Source organism: Echeneis naucrates, chromosome 13, assembly GCF_900963305.1.
Source record: "Echeneis naucrates chromosome 13, fEcheNa1.1, whole genome shotgun sequence".
NCBI classification, from domain to species: domain Eukaryota; kingdom Metazoa; phylum Chordata; class Actinopteri; order Carangiformes; family Echeneidae; genus Echeneis; species Echeneis naucrates.
In genome coordinates, this window is record NC_042523.1 from 23,942,547 (window position 1) to 23,961,660 (window position 19,114).

Here is a 19,114-nt window from a genome sequence, read left to right on the forward strand (position 1 = left end):
GAAAGTAATTTCAAAGTAAGACAGGAAACGAGAGCGTTCAGGGAATCACAACGCATTCCTGACAAATGTAATCAAGTTTCTGTGTTTTGGGCTGAGAAGGAGAAAATAAATGTCCCACGTTTGGGACACACACCGCTTTATGCTTTCTAATGTAGCCACGACTGGAAGGTCAGGACAGGTCAGACTATTCACACAGACACGACAAAAACAAACCACTTCTCTGTCTCCGCAGGTCAAGAGGTGATCAAGAGCTCCCTGACCACTTTTAATTGGCTGAGGTCAAAGGTCAACAGACCGGCAGTGGACGGCGCAGCGTCGAGAATAGACAGTCGGTGAAACTGATTCCATTTTTCTTTTTTTTCATTGATGATAAAGAGAATAATGAAATGAATCAGATCCATAAATACGTGTTGGAACGGACAGCAGGAAGATTTAACTGCAAAGTTCGCTTTTTCATTCTGACAAATCCAAATCAAGTCAAGAATTATTCACTCATGGATCCCGATTGGGAAACATTTCAAAAGAGGAGTTGGGATGTATTGGGAAAATGTCCTTCCTGCTCCCTTATATTGAAGTCTATGGGAAAATGTCCCTCCTCCACTCTGATGAGTTTATGGTCTCAGTCTTCAACACAACATGATGTTCGTTCTTTAAATTAGAGGGAATTAGAGACGCCACTGTGTGGCTGGCAGACTGCACCACCCAATCAGGAAAAAAACAGGAAACCAGAAAAGGAAAAATGAAATGGGGGAGATCATGGAGGCTCTCCACAGCTGGTGACCGTAGACCAGAACGTCTCGTGGTCCATGAAGGTTCTGAATCTGACCTGATCAGTGAGGACACTCACTAAAACAAGCGACACAAAGAGTGGAAACATTTATTTGTGTGAATAATTCTCTTTTTATTTCGCCGCCTCCACACGTCTTCTGACAGCCGCAGTGTTTCCAGCAGGCCGAGGCGCCGCAGACAGGACCGCCTCCCCCGGGCCCAGATTAAAATGACTTTGCAGGCGGGATCAGGTTTTATGTGGCGCTGCCGCTTTCTGTCATTACTATCAGCTCTGCTGACACCGACAGCTTCTCGCTGCCTCAGTTAAACAGATTCTCAGCGGACGTTCCAGACTAATGTCTCGTTGTAAAACTGAGCTAGCAAGATTTAAGCTGGTTTAATTAAGGCTATCAAAAGGCTTTAATTAATTCAATCAATCTTTCATTAAATGACATTATTTAACCAAATCTCAGCACTTATGAATGTGTAGGTGTCACACAGGATTCTCTTACTCAGCTCTCTGGGTGCGTTCAACAACGTCCAGGAGGGAATCGTGTGAGAAGAAGCTTAAAAAGATCACCACAAAGCGATGCTTGATTGAAACAACAAACTTCATCAGTTAAGAAAAAACATGACAAATAAATAAAAACAGGTTTGCAGCACTTAACAAAATGTGTGAAGATGGAGTCACAACGACACACCAACATGTTCAACAAACACACCAGAAAAAAATAATCAATCTGGGTCCTTGGTTCGTGCTGTGATGATGTTATTTTTAATTTTGATGCTTCAGAAACACAAACCTTTAAAGTATCTGTGCTTGACATCGACAAACAGCATCTTGATGTGTAATAAACGTGTTGTTACTGTTGTGTATTCTGAGCAGACGGCTGACATCAACTTCTTCTTCTTCAGATGAGCTCGGCTGCCACAGGGGGGAGATGGTGCGTCAGCTGGTGCCCTGGACGGTTTCAGGAAACAGGCAGCTGGAATCATGGATGAATCCACAACAACACAAAGTGCAGAGAGAGTTCAGACGAACCCCGTCGGCCTGCAACAGGTAAAACAAAACCTGTAAACTTCTTTATTGTTGTTTCAAACTTCATATGTTGCTCACTCCTGAAGAAATGTGTGTTAAGCTGATTAACTGCCCGACAGGACGGCGTGCTCTGTTATGAACTGAAGCTGAAGTAAACCAAACTATCTGCTTCCTGCTTGTTGTTTTTTTTAACCAGAATGAACCGTATTTGGAGGAGAAGGTGGATCTCACCTGCTCTGTTACCCGTCCCAGCTGTCAGTCACACAGCAGCCCCGCCCCCAGCCCCTCCCCTCCTAATGGAGCTTCATTTAAAAAATGAACATCAGGTTGTATTTCAGACTGAGACCATAAACTCATCAGGAAAAGAGGGGCCTTTTCCTATAGACTTCAATATAACCTGACATCTTTTTCCAACCAGTGGAGTCGCTCCCCCTGGTGGACATCGATAGGATGACGGTTCATGCTTCTTCAGCGTCTGAACGAGTTAAAGTGAAGTTCTAAAATCAGAGGAGAAGTGAATTATCTGAAAGGGAAATGAAAAAGACGACGTCATTGAATCGTCCGGCTCGTTCAGATTTACTGCTTCTTGCTGCGATGTGACGTGTTTTGTTCTCTCTGTCGTTAACGCAGACGTCAGAACTGGAGATAGTTGGATTTGACTGAAAGCCTCCCGGCAGATTAACGCAGCTACAACACGGAGTGATTTATGTTTTCTGTGATGGCGGAGTCATTCTCACTCCGTCTTTCATTGCATCATTCGCTCTGTGCCTCGGCGGCGGTGGGGGCCGTTGGCATTGTTTAATATTGGTGCTTTACGCCTCTGACAGCATCACAGCTGGGGTGGTGCTTTGGGCCGACTTCAGACTCCCCCGTCTGCTGGAGGAATCATTGCTCTGACCTTGTCAGACGCCCAGACAGAAGCGTGAGGCGGAGAGAGCCGAAGAGAAATGATTATTCCTTCCTCCCTGAAGCCTCTCAGGTATCTGAGAGTTTGCCTTTTTGCCCTTTAGCAAGATTTAGTAGACTTAAAAGTTTCTGGAGTTTGATGGGTATTGCAGCAGATCTCCCCCCAGAGATCAACACCAAGTACGTGAAAGTAGTTATTTTTAGTCTTCATCATTTCTTTACGTTAAGATGGAGTCAGATGAACGATGAACATCACGTGCGCTGATCTGTTTTCAGAGCTGAACCTTCTCGTTGTCTTCGTTTCTGCTGTCATGACATTTACAAACGTTGCTGGACCGCCGGTCCTGATCGAAGCTGAACCAAACCCACCTTTTCCACTCTGCGAGCTGCAGCATCCGTCTCCAACGACCGCACCGAGCTTGTTCTTCGGGACACAAGCCAACGTCAGCGCCCAGAGGTGGCACGAAGAGTCAGGGTTAGACCAGCTCAGGTTCCTCTTCACCGCATTCTTTGTTTATTTGTGGCTTTGGGGGACGTCGGCCAGAGACGAAGCAGATCTGAGTTTAGTTTCTCAGATTTTTGATGTTTGCTGTTCGACGCCGGCCTCGGCGGAGGTCTGCCGTCTGTTTATAAAGTAGTTTGTGTCCACGTCCTCTCTGCCTGATGAACACACACACGTGTGAACATGTTAAAACAGTAATTTCTCTGTGAGAGCAGACATAATGATGCCGTCTACGTCTGATGGAAGACCTCGGAGGTGTCGCAGTAACAAAACTCACTTCCTGTGTGGCGGCTCGCTAACCGGCCCTGATTTATCAGCTCGGTAAACGTTTCCCTGATCAGTTTACGGTCTCAGTCTTCAACACAACATGATGTTCATTTTTTAAATGAAGCTCAGGTTCCTCAAAAGCAAAACAAGATGACCAACACAAAAATACACAAACTGGAGGCTCTACTTAAGATTTAAAAACCGTGACTACAACCTGACACACACACACACACACACACTTACAGTGCGGCTAAGGTTTGAAGTGTGCATTGGTTTCACTGAAGAGTCCATTATATCTAATCTGCCAGTCGGCTCTGGTTTACACCGCGGCCTCTTTAACACAACAGTTGTGATTTATTTTCCCGCCGCTCTCCTGCATGTGTTGTTTGTTCACTCTCGCCGTCCCTCAGCTGTTTTGTAAAATCCTACTCGAAGTGTTGTACGATGGCGGTGAATCTTCAGGAGAGGGCTCTTAACAAACGGATGCACCATTTTCATCTCAACAGCCGACGTTCAAGGACAAAATTGCTTGACCAAATATTGTGAGTTTGCTTGACCTCAGTTGTTATTTGAGGGGGAACTCGGTGCTGATGTGATATCAGCTCTATACGAAATGAATTATTTATAGTATGGCATTATTTTCCATCACTTTTCTCCCTTAAGGGAATGAAAATAAACAAGTTTTGACCATTTAAAGACAGACGACGTGAACTGAACAGTGAAATGTGTTGACGTGTTATTTTAGGACAATAAAATAAATGTCAGTAGAAATGACAGCTCTTTATATGATCCACATCCACAAGAGAGCTAAAATAAGTGATACGCAGTTTTAAAGAACAGATGCAGTCAATGAACAACTCCAGCGCTCCTTTATTTGCTTCTTTTGTCAGGTTTTATTTTTTATTCCATCAATTACAAACCTGGATTCATGAAAAGGAAGAGGAAACTAAAATTCACATCCTGCCTTTATTTTACATACAAAGATGATTTTCTCGACGTTGTTGCTTTCAGACGGTGTTTTCTTCACAAAGGGTCAATTCTGTAATGAATTATTACATATTCACTGCTGATCTTCAGCAGACTGATATTTTTGTAACAAAAAGAACGGTGCAAGAATGAAATTTAAACATGATCCTCTTCTGATACTGAGTGGATGAGCTAACAAACTACAACAACACAAAAGAACAAACTATCATCATGCCCCAGCAAAATCCAAACACATCGAAGACGGAGATGCCAAAGTTGCCAACAAACTTCAGGAAGAAATTTTTCCCCAGAGCGGCCTGAGCGCGTCACGCAGCGTGCTTAACGACGCGCCGAAGAAAGACATGAATAATCGCCAGCGCAACTTTTCTCTGACCCCACGGAGGTGTTGCGTTACTGCAGGCCAGAGGCCGAGTTGTGTGTCTGAGGAGACTCCCTGCTGCTTCAACCAATAAGACTCCCCATGATGTTGTCAAAGGGGTGGAAGGATGGAGCCATTAAAGGGGGAGGAAGACGCAGTGAAGGTGGTGGGGGGGTCGTAGAGCCGCACAGACTCCCCAGCTGCTTGTTTGGAGCTGCAGAATATGTTTGATTTGTGTTTGTGCGTTTCAGAACGCCGAGCTGAAGTCTAAACTGTGTGTGTGTGTGAGGGAGAAGACATTTCCATCTGCAGTGTGAGAATACACCCCCCCCCATTCTTGGAACAAGGCCCCCGCTGGACATAAAGGGCACATTTGTTCTCAACCTTGTGCCATTGTTCTGCGGGCCTACTGTTAATATCCGTTGCAAATCTGCTTACTTTCAGATTCCATCAATACGGGCGGGGAGGACAAAGGGGGGCCTATACGGGCCGGCCGAGGCCCAGAGCGAGCGGAGAAAGGATGCAAACAGAGGTTGTCAGTGTGCGTTCGTTGACTCTGACAATGACAGCAGTATGAAGCAGCCTGTTGATTGATCAGTCCGATGTTGTTGCCGTGTGGGATGGATGTCACAGACGGCATCGGACAAACAAAAGGCCGAGAGGAAGCGGCGTGATTTAGACGGGGGATGAATATGAGCTGGGTGGACGTGGTGGGTCCGCACCTTCTTCCTGTAATCCATAAATTATTTCACGCTGTGGGATGATTAAGGCTGGTGGAAATGTAAGAAGACTGCAGGTTCTGTGGAGGAGAAACATTAAACCCACAGGAGAAAATAAGCAGAAGATCCAGGTGAATGTTCAGGAGGCTGACGTGAAATCAGGAAATGAAGCCTGAAACCTTCGTTCCATCTACGGACCATCAGGGGGCGACTCCACGGGTTCTAACAAGTCAGAGTGTGTTGAAGTCTATGGGAAAATGTCCCTCCTCCTCTCTGATGAGTTGATGGTCTCAGTCTGAAATACAACTTGATGTTCATTTTTTAAATGATGCTCCGTTTGGGGGGGGGGGGGCTCCTCGGCTGCACGTTGTCCTCCAAATACATTTTCCAAAACACTAAATGGCCGACTGGAGGCTTCAAACCAGCGACGTGTGAGCTGCCACTTGATCCTTGGATCGATTGTGAGGGCTTTTATTTCTGTTTGAATTATGAGTGACTGAAAATACCGAATGAATCGTGAAGCCGAGTCTCAGACCAGACAGATGTTCACGTACATTCTGAGAACTCGACTTCTATATACGTCTCCGAGCAGAAATTAGTTTTCAGTCAAGATGAGTGCAAGAAATCCAGCTTTTCAATTTTTAAAGGAGCTTCTTCGCTCTGCTTGACTTCAACCTTACATACTTCAATTAGTACCTCCATTTGAAAGTGACTGCTGACTTGTGATAAACGCTTCTGATGCAATTATTTTGGTAATTTCTTTGATTACTTGATAATAATTTGAACAATGTAATTGGTGACTTTGGTGCTAAAAGAAAAATGCGGTTTTCTCATCACGTCCTCATTGATTAGAGTTTGCTTTCCAAATGAGAGACACTTAATTCTTCAATTGTCTGCTTTTTTTATTGAATGGAGGGAATTTATTCTCTTGTCACATATTAAGAATATCATCTTTTTCCACGTCTCTTCAAACATTTCCTGATTAATTTTTGGGCTTTGATATTTTTCAGGCAGTTCTGATTGAATGCTTCAGCGTATTGAGCTCACTGCTGCTTCCTCAGTGACTGCTGAAGTGTGTTTCTTCTCATCTGCAGATTACAATCACAATCTGAAACACTTTATTAATCCTCAGGGGAAATTTGATTTGTTACAGGTGCTCCAATAAAACAGAAATAGAACGAGAATGAGAAATACGTGCCGTTATAATATAGATGGGGCGTAAAAAAGAGAAATATAAAATATGAAATTCAAAAATAAAAAGAATCAAAAATAAAATAAAAATAAAAAACAGTGTGAGTGGGCAATGAAGTGGAAATATTCAGTATTATAGCACAGTGTGTGTTTATTTACACTGTTTACACAAAAGTTTACACAAAAAGTGTTGAGCTGAATTTAAAGTGAATGGAGGGGGGTCATTTAATGTGCAGTCGACCTCCATCACAGGGCCAACACACAAAGACAAACAGAGACCAACAACCACTCGGACTTACGGATCATTTAGAGTCACCAGTGAACCCAAACGTGACGTGTTTGGAGACTCCACACAGAAAGGGAATCGAACCCTAACCATTATGCCGTCGACTTATTTCCATTCAGGCTGACAAAGCTGACATCTAAATGTTTGTGTGGACAGAATCTGCGTCCATTTTTATATACTTCACGTGAAGTTTGACTCAGATGTGGCAGAAATGGCGCCGGCTCTGATTGGTCAGTTCCTGACGTCACCTCACAGGAATCCCGCTCTGAGTGGGCGGAGCCATCTGAAGCCTTTAACGGATTGTTCTCAGTGGGAACGTTCATTCGGCAGAGTGACCTCCAGAACAATGGATCCATCCCTGTGAGCTCTCATTGTGTCTGCTGTCTGTGTTCTCCCCAGTGATGAACCCTCATCCATTTCATTTTAGCCTCTCTTTGCCCCCCCACTTACCCCTCCTCCGCCCAACACCCCCCCCCACTGACAATCTCATGTGGTTAATGAAAACATAACAGACTGTTCAGCTCGTCTGGGCAGGCTCCCCATCATCTCCATACCAGCCAAATGTAGTCCTGCTCCAACTGCCCCCCCCCCCACCCCCCCGCCTCCCTGTCTCCCCTTTACCTCACTTACAATGGCCCCCTGTCAGACCCCCGGCCCTCCACATACCTGAAAGTCAGCCAAGTATCCTCCTCTGGGCTCCTTCCATCTTCCCCGCTGATCTTCAGCCTCCATTCCCCTGCCCCCCCCCACCCAGGCTACAATTTGTCACCAATTTGTGCACCTCCAACCACATATTTCTTGGTGCCCCATCTCTGCAGTTTCTTATCAATTTCTGCCCCCACCATCGGCCTCCGTCCTCTGCCTCTCAGCTATCTCTCCTTTACTTCCTTCTTCTTTCTCTTGTTTTGTTTTGTTTTTCAGTTCGGTGTCTGAATGCAGCCGAAGCCCCGCCAGCTTCCGATGTCATTACTGGAACACAACACAACACAACACAACACAATCAGACAGGCAGGCAGACACACAGCTTCCTGTGTTTCTTTAACGGTGACAAACTGATCAGAGAATATAAAATAATTCACACTTTTCGGTTGTTGTTGTTGTTTGTTTTTTTAGAAGCCAGCTGTCTTCATTTTCTCCGTCAGTTGATTTAAATTTTCCATTTGATGAGCACTTCAACAAATTCTCATCCACGTTGGTCGGAACGCCGGTCTTATGACTTCAGGTTGGGAATCTTCAGTAGAGATGAGATGAGGATGAAATTGACTGTTTGATTTTCACACTTCTATTTAAAAGGAGCCACTCGATGTGCGTGGTGCCCGATAAAGTCCTGCTGCTGGAGTTTTGACCTCTTTAGGCGTTTTCCTTCCAGTTCGGACGGAGACGCAGTTTAGCCAACAAACCTCCACTTCACTCCGACTTGAAAAGCTGAAGTCGTAAGTTCTTCCTCTTGGAAAAACTCAGGTGATGAAAAAATATTTTTTCAATTACTGTCTCTGAGATCAAGAGTGAACTTTCACTCTGAACTTTTTAACCAGCATGAATGGGAAGGTCCCGAATTCCATCTGTTCAGAAGGACACGGTGAAATAATGCGGCTGAAAGGTTCAGAGATACGTTAAATAATTTTGTGTTAATTACAGCACACGCTGAGAGGCTTGAACTCTGCACGGCGAGTGACTGCTGCACATTAGAAGGTAAATAATATAAAAGAACAGGATTTTATTTCGGCTGCGTCAGTTCAAGGTGAATCAGACTTCTGCTTCGAAGGTCAATCATTCATTTTCATTCTTACATCAAATAAAAACGGCTGCTTGTAGAACCTGGACGGGAGGTTGAACTGACGATCATCTGATGTTGAGGAGGAATTTATTTCAGCCAAAATACCAGATCATGATAAAAATAATGACCATCAGTCCAGAGAGTCTGATGGCAGAGCGGACGAACGCCCTCCATATGGATAAGTTATTAGTTCAGTATTTGTTTCAAACCTTCGAAGCTTTTTGTGATTTGAACGTGAGAAAATTGAAGCGATGTTTGTGTGAGCACAGCTGTGCAGCGGGAGGCTTGTCCTTGGGTGGCCTCCATGTTCTGTCAGTCTCTTTGTTGTCAGGAAACATTTTTATTGTGCCTCCAATTAGAACTGAAATGTCACAACTGTGGAGAGAAGACAAACAATCACACTCCAGACGAGCTGCGTGCACGAATGTGTGCGTCTGACCGACAGAACGAGCAGCTCACTGTCCCCAAAACTCACATTTACAGTCCAGGACCAGTTTTCAGGGTCGGGCAGGAAGTCATATACCTGAGGAAGAGGAGGGAGAGGGTTGGAGAAATATACTGGTACTCAAAGCTCCATCAGGTCTGAAGGTGGAGGTTAGAGGTCCATCAGGTCTGAAGGTGGAGGTTAGAGGTCCATCAGGTCTGAAGGTGGAGGTTAGAGGTCCATCAGGTCTGAAGGGGGAGGTTAAAGCTCCATCAGGTCTAAAGGTGGAGGTTAGAGGTCCATCAGGTCTGAAGGTGGAGGTTAAAGCTCCATCAGGTCTGAAGGTGGAGGTTCATGGTCCATCAGGTCTGAAGGTGGAGGTTAGAGGTCCATCAGGTCTGAAGGTGGAGGTTAGAGGTCCATCAGGTCTGAAGGTGGAGGTTCATGGTCCATCAGGTCTGAAGGTGGAGGTTAGAGGTCCATCAGGTCTGAAGGTGGGTGTTCTTGGTCCATCAGGTCTGAAGGTGGAGGTTAAAGCTCCATCAGGTCTGAAGGTGGAGGTTAAAGCTCTGCAGAGAAATGCTCAGAGCCTGGATTCCAGATTTCCGGGTCTTTGTGATGTCACTCAGTGACTCCGCCCTCAGCCATAAGGGAGAAAAGGAAGGAGAGGATCTGATGCTCTCCTCTGATTGGCCGACTGGCCTGTTGTTGAAGCCTGACACAGGAGACAGTTTCTGCTTTCTAAAGCTGCAGTTTATTTATTTATTTCTGGAATAAAAAGAACACAGAGGTGTAAAATCTGTCCACTTGGGGGCAGCTGTGGCCAAAACACCGGCTGGAGAAGCTGCCATGGCGGCCTGTCAGCAGACTGCTGGCCGTTTACTCAGGTAACAAACACAGACAGACGGAACTTCAGTTTGATTCGTTCAGAAGCGTCACGTTATCGAGCAGTGTGATAAAAAGGGCTGGGGGGGTCGGTCGGTTGTTTGGAGTCAGGCTGCCGTCTGGCCTAATGTCCCGCCCTGTGATTGGCTGGGCCTGCTGGCCTGCATACCTGATACCCGGCTCTGTTCTAATCGTCCTTTTCCTGTAGCTGGCCTCGGACAACGCTTCTTTCTGCTTTTATCTCGTCCTGCTCTGCTCCCGGCTCAGATCGGGTTGCTAAAAGAAAAACACCGCCTGTTAAACTGCCCCCCCACCCCCCCCCCTCTCTCTGCTGCTGCCCTCCTTTCCCTCCGCTCCTCAGACCGCCACCCTCTCCGTCTCTGTCGTGGTGGCACAAACCTGTTTCTGTCCCGTTCAGTTAAAGTCCTTCTGTTCTTCCACTCTGGAAATTCACACAACATGGCTGCCAAACCTTCCAGAGCCACACTGAGTCTCATTATGTTTCTTCTTTCTTTTTTTTTATTCCTTTGTGTTTTTCCTCATGAAGTTGTCAGTTTTAATGCCGTCACCACAAAAGCTCCACATATTCAGAATCAACTAAACCTCAGCTAAATATATATGTGACTCAGTACAGACTGTTCACTGTAAAAACTAAAAACACTCTGAATGTTTCCTTCTCCACAGAAAAGTTCCTCTCATGTGTTTGGGTCGTTTTTATCTTTATCTGATCAGCAGTTCTGCTCATTAAAGATGAAAAATCAGCTCCAAATATCTGATTGTCTTTATTCTGTCAGCACAATAAACTCAGAAACATACAGGACTGATCCAGAGACTCTGATTGGCTGTGACATCACCCACCGGAGCCAATAGGAACGCCCGATGTGGAGACGTGACTCTGGTCCAGCTTCTAACTCTTCTGTGCATTCGTGGTCATGTCCATTTTTAATTTTCTCTTCAGAGTTATAGTGACAGTAATATCACATTTCGTTTGAGTGATTTGGGGAAGAAATGGAGGTTTTATTCGATCTTTAATGCCTTGAGAATTTTTAACGACGGGAGGCTGATCCATAACTCAACTTTACATTTTATTAATACAATAAATTTGAGCGGCTGGCGGTTCCCGTGTCAGCGGACCTTAATAAAAGGCTTCTTCTGCACAATGTTCCACTTTTTACTGTATCTGTCCCGTCCTGTGCGGTGCTGCGTTGTGGGACATTGTCCCGCTGTGTCCCGTGTTGCAGGTGTTGCTGTGTGTGGATTCTCAGTGTCACTGTGCACGGCGGGAGGACAAAGACCGTATTGAGGAGACAGGCATGGAGCAGGGAGCAGCACAGGATACTCTTACAGACCGGCCAGTGTTTGTGCCAAGTCCTTTCCTTCATACACACAACAGACACTGTGTTCAGTTTCTCCCCACTCCCAGCTTTGTCCTATCTGGCTCTTTTTCTCTCCCTCCCATTCCCTCCTCCTTTTTATTTTTTTTGTTTGGAGCAGGTCGGCTTGCATCGGGTTCGGGATTTCTGGTGTAGATGCGAGGCCCAGATAGCAGTGGGTCTGAGGCTGGGTTGGAGCTTTGCAGAGAGAGGTGGAGGGTGGCATGAAAAGAAATGAAAGCACGACGTTTTTGTGTCACGATGATGACTTTCTCGCTCTCTTTAGACTCGAATATTAGACTAGAATATTTTCATCCTTTCGCCGTCCCTGAAAAGGTTAGTTCTTGTTACAAACTGCGCTGCAGGTGAAAGTGTCCGACTTGGGGAGACAGCTGAGCGCTGAAGGAAATCTGAATACAATTGTAAAAAGCACATTTGGGCACGAGGAAGCCTTTCGCTGTCATGGTTACGGAGACCTCGGAAGCTCTGGCACTTCGCCATGACAAACTTAATTGGTTGCATTAGCCTGATAATCGGGCGAAATGGCCATTCAGTTACCACTCCATCATTCAGGCTGACAACAGCTTTTTGTCTGCAGTTTGCTCCGTCTCTTCTTTCTTCCTTAATAAAATATCCAGACTCTCCCACGTCACCGTCCGTCACAGCAGAAAACAGACAGAAGCATCAAGCTGAACTTCTGCACCGCCTTTGGGGGAAAGGTGTGATAAGAAAAAGTTTCTGATTCAGCTCGGTGACGGCAGATAGCCGTGCAGATCTTTACCTCACTGACAAATGCTGCTATTTAGCATAATCTGGGATTGATAGCAGAGATTGTGTCCAGGATTATAATCCTGTAAACCTTCATCGGGGTAAATGTTTGGGGATAACAGCTCACTTTGAGCTGAGGATCAAATATGTCCAAATGAATAAATAAAAATATAGATCTTTGTTGTCCAAGTATGATTGGGATGCATTTTACCTTTATTTAAAAAAAAAAAAAAAAAAAGGAAGCAGCTGCTAAAGTTTGAATATTACACAAATGAAAAGGTGCCTCATCATTCAGTCACGAGTTTTGACACCCAAATGAATGAATCTCATCAGCATCAGTGAGCCAACAACAATCCTTCAACCCCTACAGCTCTTCTTCTCAGATACTTTTTGACTAATTTATCTTTGTTGTTTGATGTACAGAGACAAGAAATGGGGAAAGATGGAAAGAGTGCATCTGGATTACAGAGGCCGACGCTTTTCAAATGAAACGTGAGGATCAAATGCTGCCATCAGCAAATCCCAATAAAGTAAAATCAACAACAAAAGGAATAACTGCAAAGAGCCGATCAGAATCCAAACTGAATTTAGATGAGAGGAATAAAACACTGTGTGTCTGAGGCGGACTCGGTTCTCTGGTTCTGCTTGACAACACCTGATAACATCAGACGTCGGTCCCTCCTCCGGCCGCTCTCATTGGCTCAGCCGTTTGTCCAGCCCGCAGACGAGTGGCTGACGAGGGCGACGGCAGCAAACCTCTGAATCACTGGACCGGGTTTAAAAAGTGGGCGGGTGATTCAGGGGTCTGGAATGAGGTCACGGTTACATTTCAAATAAAACAATTGTGTGGTGAAATGCAACCCTTCTGCTGCGGCGGCCACTCAACCTGCTGAACCGGTTTAAAAAAAACGACAGGAAGTGTTCATTACACAGAGCACGACACCTGCTCCGACAACACCTGAACCGCACACACAAACAAACAAAGGGCCCGTCTGAGCTCGGGCTGTGAGCCGGAGTCCTCAGTCTGTCCCTGGGGGGGTGACGCTGATGTGATAATGAGAACCTCGCCCTGTGGTTCCTGCAGAAGACGACCAAAGTGGGAAAAACTGTCCCGGCTCTCAGCAGCAGCATTTTTCCTCTCCATCATCTGTGCTCCGAACGTGAAACAGGACAGAACCAGCTAAACCCTAACTGGTCTGGAAAATTGGTCTGTAAGGTGATGCTGAGATAGTGTTGAATTCTATGGGAAAATGTCCCTCCTCCTCCAAATGCATCAATTTCATCGATACAAATCTGAATTAAAGTAACAAAAAAATTTCATACATGCTGGTTTTTCGTTCGCCAGGTAACGATCACGATAATTCATCCAGATCTAACAGTAAAACACAGACTGAAGACTAAGGAGACAAAGAAGAAGGATGAAATAAAAAGTAAAATAAAATCTGAATGAATGATTCGACGCCCAGCTGGTTCATAGCAGATCTTCACCTTCACCTCTGCGGCGGTACAATAACATCAGCAGCAGTCTGACGCTGACCCAAATTAAAGGGGTCTGTTTGTAATCTGTGCTGGGACCGTTTTAGCACATTTCAGATTTGTCAGCTCAGCTCCACGTTGTCACAATTGGCTTAACTTCCTCCTCTTCTCGGTCTAAACCGCGCTGCGTCTGTCTCGCTCCGATTCTTGCTGTAGTGTCTAAAACGGACGACCTTTGAAACCTGAGAGCTGCTGAGCTCCTGCTCAGATTTTACTTTTATTTTTACTTTCTTTTCTACTGATATTCACCTTGAAGGATCCGTCTCACCGCAGGCTTCCTTGCAGGATGTCTATCAGCAGATGGTCACCTGAGCTGCCTTTTAATCAAAGCAGTGTAGGTTTGGTTAGGAAGACGGTTAATGATTAAATAGCTGTGTTCTGTCTGAGCAGCAGTTACCTTTCAGAGGCTCACGCAGATTCTGGATAATATTGAGGCCTAAACTGGTGATTAGTTCGACCAATCTAATTTGGGGATAACTGAAGTTTCTCAGGAGAAATAACAAAACCCCCGGCTGACCTGACTGGTTTGAAGAGAGGCCAAAGCTTTTGGGATTTGGGACGATGCTGGTCGGATGATGATGATGATGATGACTTTAAAGTGCACAGCACACCTCCAGTCCCACTCTGTTGTTGTTTTCACTCACCGCCGTTTACGTCTTCGGAGTCCAGCCCTGCAGGAACTCTCACTGAAAAGGAAATTTAGTCATGTTCGTCACGACCGATCATCAATCTGAAGATTTCCTTTGCTGGAAAATTTGATCACCATCAGCGTCTGTGAGCAGAAGTGGAGGTAGCTGAGCCGTTACCTGTTTCTTATCAGAGGGATCAGGGCAGATCTCTGGGAATCAGGAGATTTGCCCCCAGCTGGGGCTAATCATCCTGATGGGAGCTTTTATATGGAGGTTGTTTGAGCTGCCGGCTGCCTGTGTTTTCTGTGTCGTTCGTGGTCATTGGTCTGTTTTCAGAAAAAGCGCAGCTCCTCCATTTCTTTATTTCAGCAACTCCCGTTAGGAAATAAGGAAAAATTCAGCGTGAGCTTTCTGCCTCGTTACAGTGAATAGAGTCTCGTACATAATTAGCTGTGGTTCAGATGATTCTGAATATGTGGAGACTGGGAGACATTAAAAAAAAAATGACTCCAAGGAAGAACACAAAGGGCTGGAAAAAACCCAAAGGCCTTAAAAGGGTATATGAAGATAATATTCTGGCAACACAATACCTATTTATTAGTGTGACTAATTGCACCCTTGCTCATTTTTCTCCTGTAGCATTGTTAGATCTTGACCCTTGGCATGTTTAATAGCTATTATGAGATTATTTTAATATGCAGAGAAAAAAACTGGATCTGTTCGGAGCTCTTTTGAGCCGCAGATGGAAAAGCACTGAAGAGAGAGTGACAATGAAAATCAATTTAGACAGGAAGAGTATTTGTGGAAGAGTAATTGGATAAGACTCGACTTGAGTAATATTGCCCCCTTTTTACATTTTGGCACGCTTCATGTGTAACAGGAAAAAAACAAAAACAAACAAAAGCAACAACAAATCCCCGAACGCACAAACAATGCAGAGCAGAGTCTGTGTTCGACTGATGGCAGCACTCTGGAAAGCTGCTTTATGAAGTGATGAAATCCAAATCTGTGTAAAGCCCCGATGGCAGGGATGAGCACAGGTTGGCAGAGCGTCAGGACGTCTTGGGTGGCACCTTCCTGTTGTGGGTGGGGGGGTTGGATGACACGAGGGAAACTTCTGTCCCTTCTGGAATAGAGTAAGCTTAAAAAGAGCTGTACTCTATATAAATACACAGCCGTCTGCAGAGTGTCAGTGTGAGGTGGAGTTGAGAGCGAATGTGGGACAATGAAGCCAGATTTGGTAAAACAGAGCGGCGAGACGGGTGCTCAGAAAGGATTTTTTATTTCATGTGTGCGCAGATGCACAGACTTCGTGCATGCGCGTTGTGACATTCATGCACGTGTGCTGAGTGTGTGTGTCTGAGATAATTAACCGTCCACAGAAGCGTGTCATTCCTCCATTGTGTTTCGGGCGGACTGTGGGGGTCCTGAGGGGCAGCGGAAATGCTGATTTAGTCTCACATTAAGTCCACGGGGTCCTCTTTCTCCTCGCTTTTCCTTTTGATTACTCCAGCATCCTCCTCGGATGTTAAAAATACCTCCCCAATGTTTCTTTCCTACCACCTGCCTGGCCAGCTTGGCGTGCTCAGGACAAACACAGACACACAAGAAAACCCAATAAAAATCATCCTCTACATGCAACATTCATTAACGTCAGCACTGGTGACAGTCCGGCCGGCTCGACGCTCGGTGGCCTTTTCCAGAGGAATTCTTAGGGTGTTTTTTTTTCTTGTAGATATTCCACGCCGCTTTGCACCCTCAGATTTCACGCTGCAACATTAACATGAGCTGACACACTGGATTAAAGGCAGACAGCTGGAATGCCCGGGCTCTTTGTGCAGCGTGGACCTCAGCCAAGAGCCTTCGCTCCGAGGCCAAGAGAGACCTGGGAAAGAGAGCCCTCCTTGGAAATAAACACAAGACCGGCCAAGAGGCTGGAATGTACCTGACTGTGTTAAACCTCCGCTGGCCCGGCCTGATCTGGCCGCGGTTGGTCTGATGTGTCTCCGAAAGGTCACCGAGGTACGTCTGAGCGCATCATAAATCATAATGACCAATTGAGTTTGTTTTTTTTTTTCCATCTAAACCAGCTCTTATTGTGTTGGATCCGTAAATACAGACCGTTATTTTATCACATATTCTAACGTCTGCTGACCTTAGCTTCACGAAGGTCACCCCTTTAAACTTAAACTTATGAACCAGACACAAGCCGCCAGATTCGTTACAACCCTGAGTAGCATCCAGTTTGTAAGTTGTCTGTCAGCCATCTTGGTTTCTGAAACGAGAACGAGAAGGAGGAGCTGAGGAGGACTGAAGGCCTGATGCGACTCTAACCTGATTGGGTGGGACAGTCGATCAATACTGCACATCTCTCTCTGTTTAACACTGTCAGGAAAATGTTCTCTTTCCCAATTTGTCCTGCGTCGACAACGATAAAAACACAAGATGACGGAGGAGATCTGAGAAAATAAAGGCCACTTCCTTCATTTCACTACTGAAGCGCCGTCATTATTTAAGCCTGCAAATGAGATTCAGCCAAATGGGTGTTAGGAAGTAATAAGATGGAGGGGGAGGGAGGGAGGGAGAGCGAGGAAGAGACGCACTGGCTTGTTGAGGGTCTCCATGGTAACGGAGCGGTCTGGTCACACCTCATTATGGCGAGCCAAATGTTTGTATTGGCCAGCCAGTTCCGGAATGTATTCTCCCCATGCTAATAGCCTTCAGATACCATCGGCTCAATGCACTCAGCAATGTCACCCAACACACACACACACACACACATTGGGGGGTGGACTTGCAGTTTTATGGCCTCAAATATTTCCCCCAGGAGATCTGTCTGAATAGATAACATAATCATTCCTAAAGTATTGCTGGCTGGCACAACTGGCCACATTCACTCCACTAAGCTCCCCCCGTTTGTGTGTGTGTTTGTCAAGCTGTGTGTTCTTGTGTGTGTGTCACTGTTATCATTTGATGAGCTGGGATCATGCAAACGCAACAGATTTTTTTTTTTATTGTCTTCTCGTGAAGTGACGTGTTCACACCAACGTTATCAATGTTTTTTTATGTTATTTATTTGTCAAAACCAAAAAAAAAAAAAAAAAAAGACGGAGAACATTCAGATTGAGTTCTGGGGTAAAACTTAAAACTAAACTAAAAAAAATTAAAACTTGGTCTGGACCTGCTCTGTGTGCGAAGTGCCTTGATGTGACTTTGCTCTGACTTGGCGCTTTATAAATGAATCTGATTTGATTTGAACACTGTTGTTGGTAGAAGAAGTCGACTTTGGCTGGATGAGCTGCTCACTGAAATCATCTGGTGTGCTTGCTTCTTTAAAACACGCTGCTGAACGTGGTTTCCTCCAGAAATCAGGTCGTGCTTTGAGCCGTCTTTCTCCTCTTTGGTTCATGTCCACACGTGAAACTTCAGCTTGTATGCTCATGAATGAAGTTCAGATTTCCTCGACTGGATTTTCATCCTCCATGTTTGATAATGACGTTCAGTTTTAGTTTCGTTTTTTTTTTTTTACATTCACCGCAGATGGAGGATCATGTTTGAGACACAGTGACGCTCGACTCGATGCTCCTCTGGGACTTGTCAGGGATTTAACTTTCCCCGGTAAGTCCTGAATCTGGCCCAGGCTGACTAATCTGCACAGCGTTGGGCCCCTTCATATCAGAAAAGGGAGGTAACGGCGGCTCGGCTCGGCTCAGCGTGGCAGCCGACGCATTCGGAGAAAGAGATGAGATGAGTGCAAATAAAGAAATGAGGAGGAGGAGGAAGTCTGTGAATGGGAAGAGTGAAGCGCTACAGTTGGAGGCTCAGCCAATAACTGAGCTGTTGTGAGCTGAAAGGCCGGATATGAACTGAGAATGCTTTTGCACTGTAGAAGACAAAGTGGAGAATTTGAACTTCATCGTACGAATCAGTTTACTGCTCACTCGCTCTGTTCGTGAAGACTTTGAGAATAAATCAAAAACCATGACGAAGAAAGGAGTCCGTTTAAAGACGCGACCACACACCCTTGACCTTCACACATGATTTCCTTTTATTGTCTTACTTACGGTGTCGTTGGAAATTCTCTGTAATCATCACGTTGACCGGACCGCTCCGTCTCTCAGCCAAGGTTAGGACGAGCAGCGGCGCGTCTTTAAATGGCTCGTTTGAAGAGGCGTGGAGGGGCGGCGGGACGTGGAGTTTAACCTTGTCTGAAATATCTCTGGAGAGGACGGCGACCGCGATGACACTCCACTTCCTGCATATCTGCATCTCAATATCAGGACATGCTGCGTTTTCTTTTCTGTTTCTTTTTTTTTCAGCTTCTTCCTGCCAACTATAAACCATTTATGGGAAATGGTTGCTGTTGTTGCCTGGCAACACTTCCTGTTCTAGTTGCCCTCACTCCTTCAAATTAAAACCTTGCCTACTGTAAATGTTTCCTTTTTAATGGCAGGACCCAAACATGATGTCTTTGGACGGAGGAAACATGGAGACTCCACACAGGAAGGGAATCGAACCCACCACCTTCTTGTTGTGGGCCAACAGAGCTGACCAATCCGCTGCCGTGCTGCCCAACCGTTAATATTTTTATTCATCCATCTTACTCTTTATAGGAAATCAATTCTTCTTTGCTGCCTTTTTCTCCCTGCATTAATGAAGCTGTAGGTAAACTGTTATTACGGCACACTTTCACTGCTTT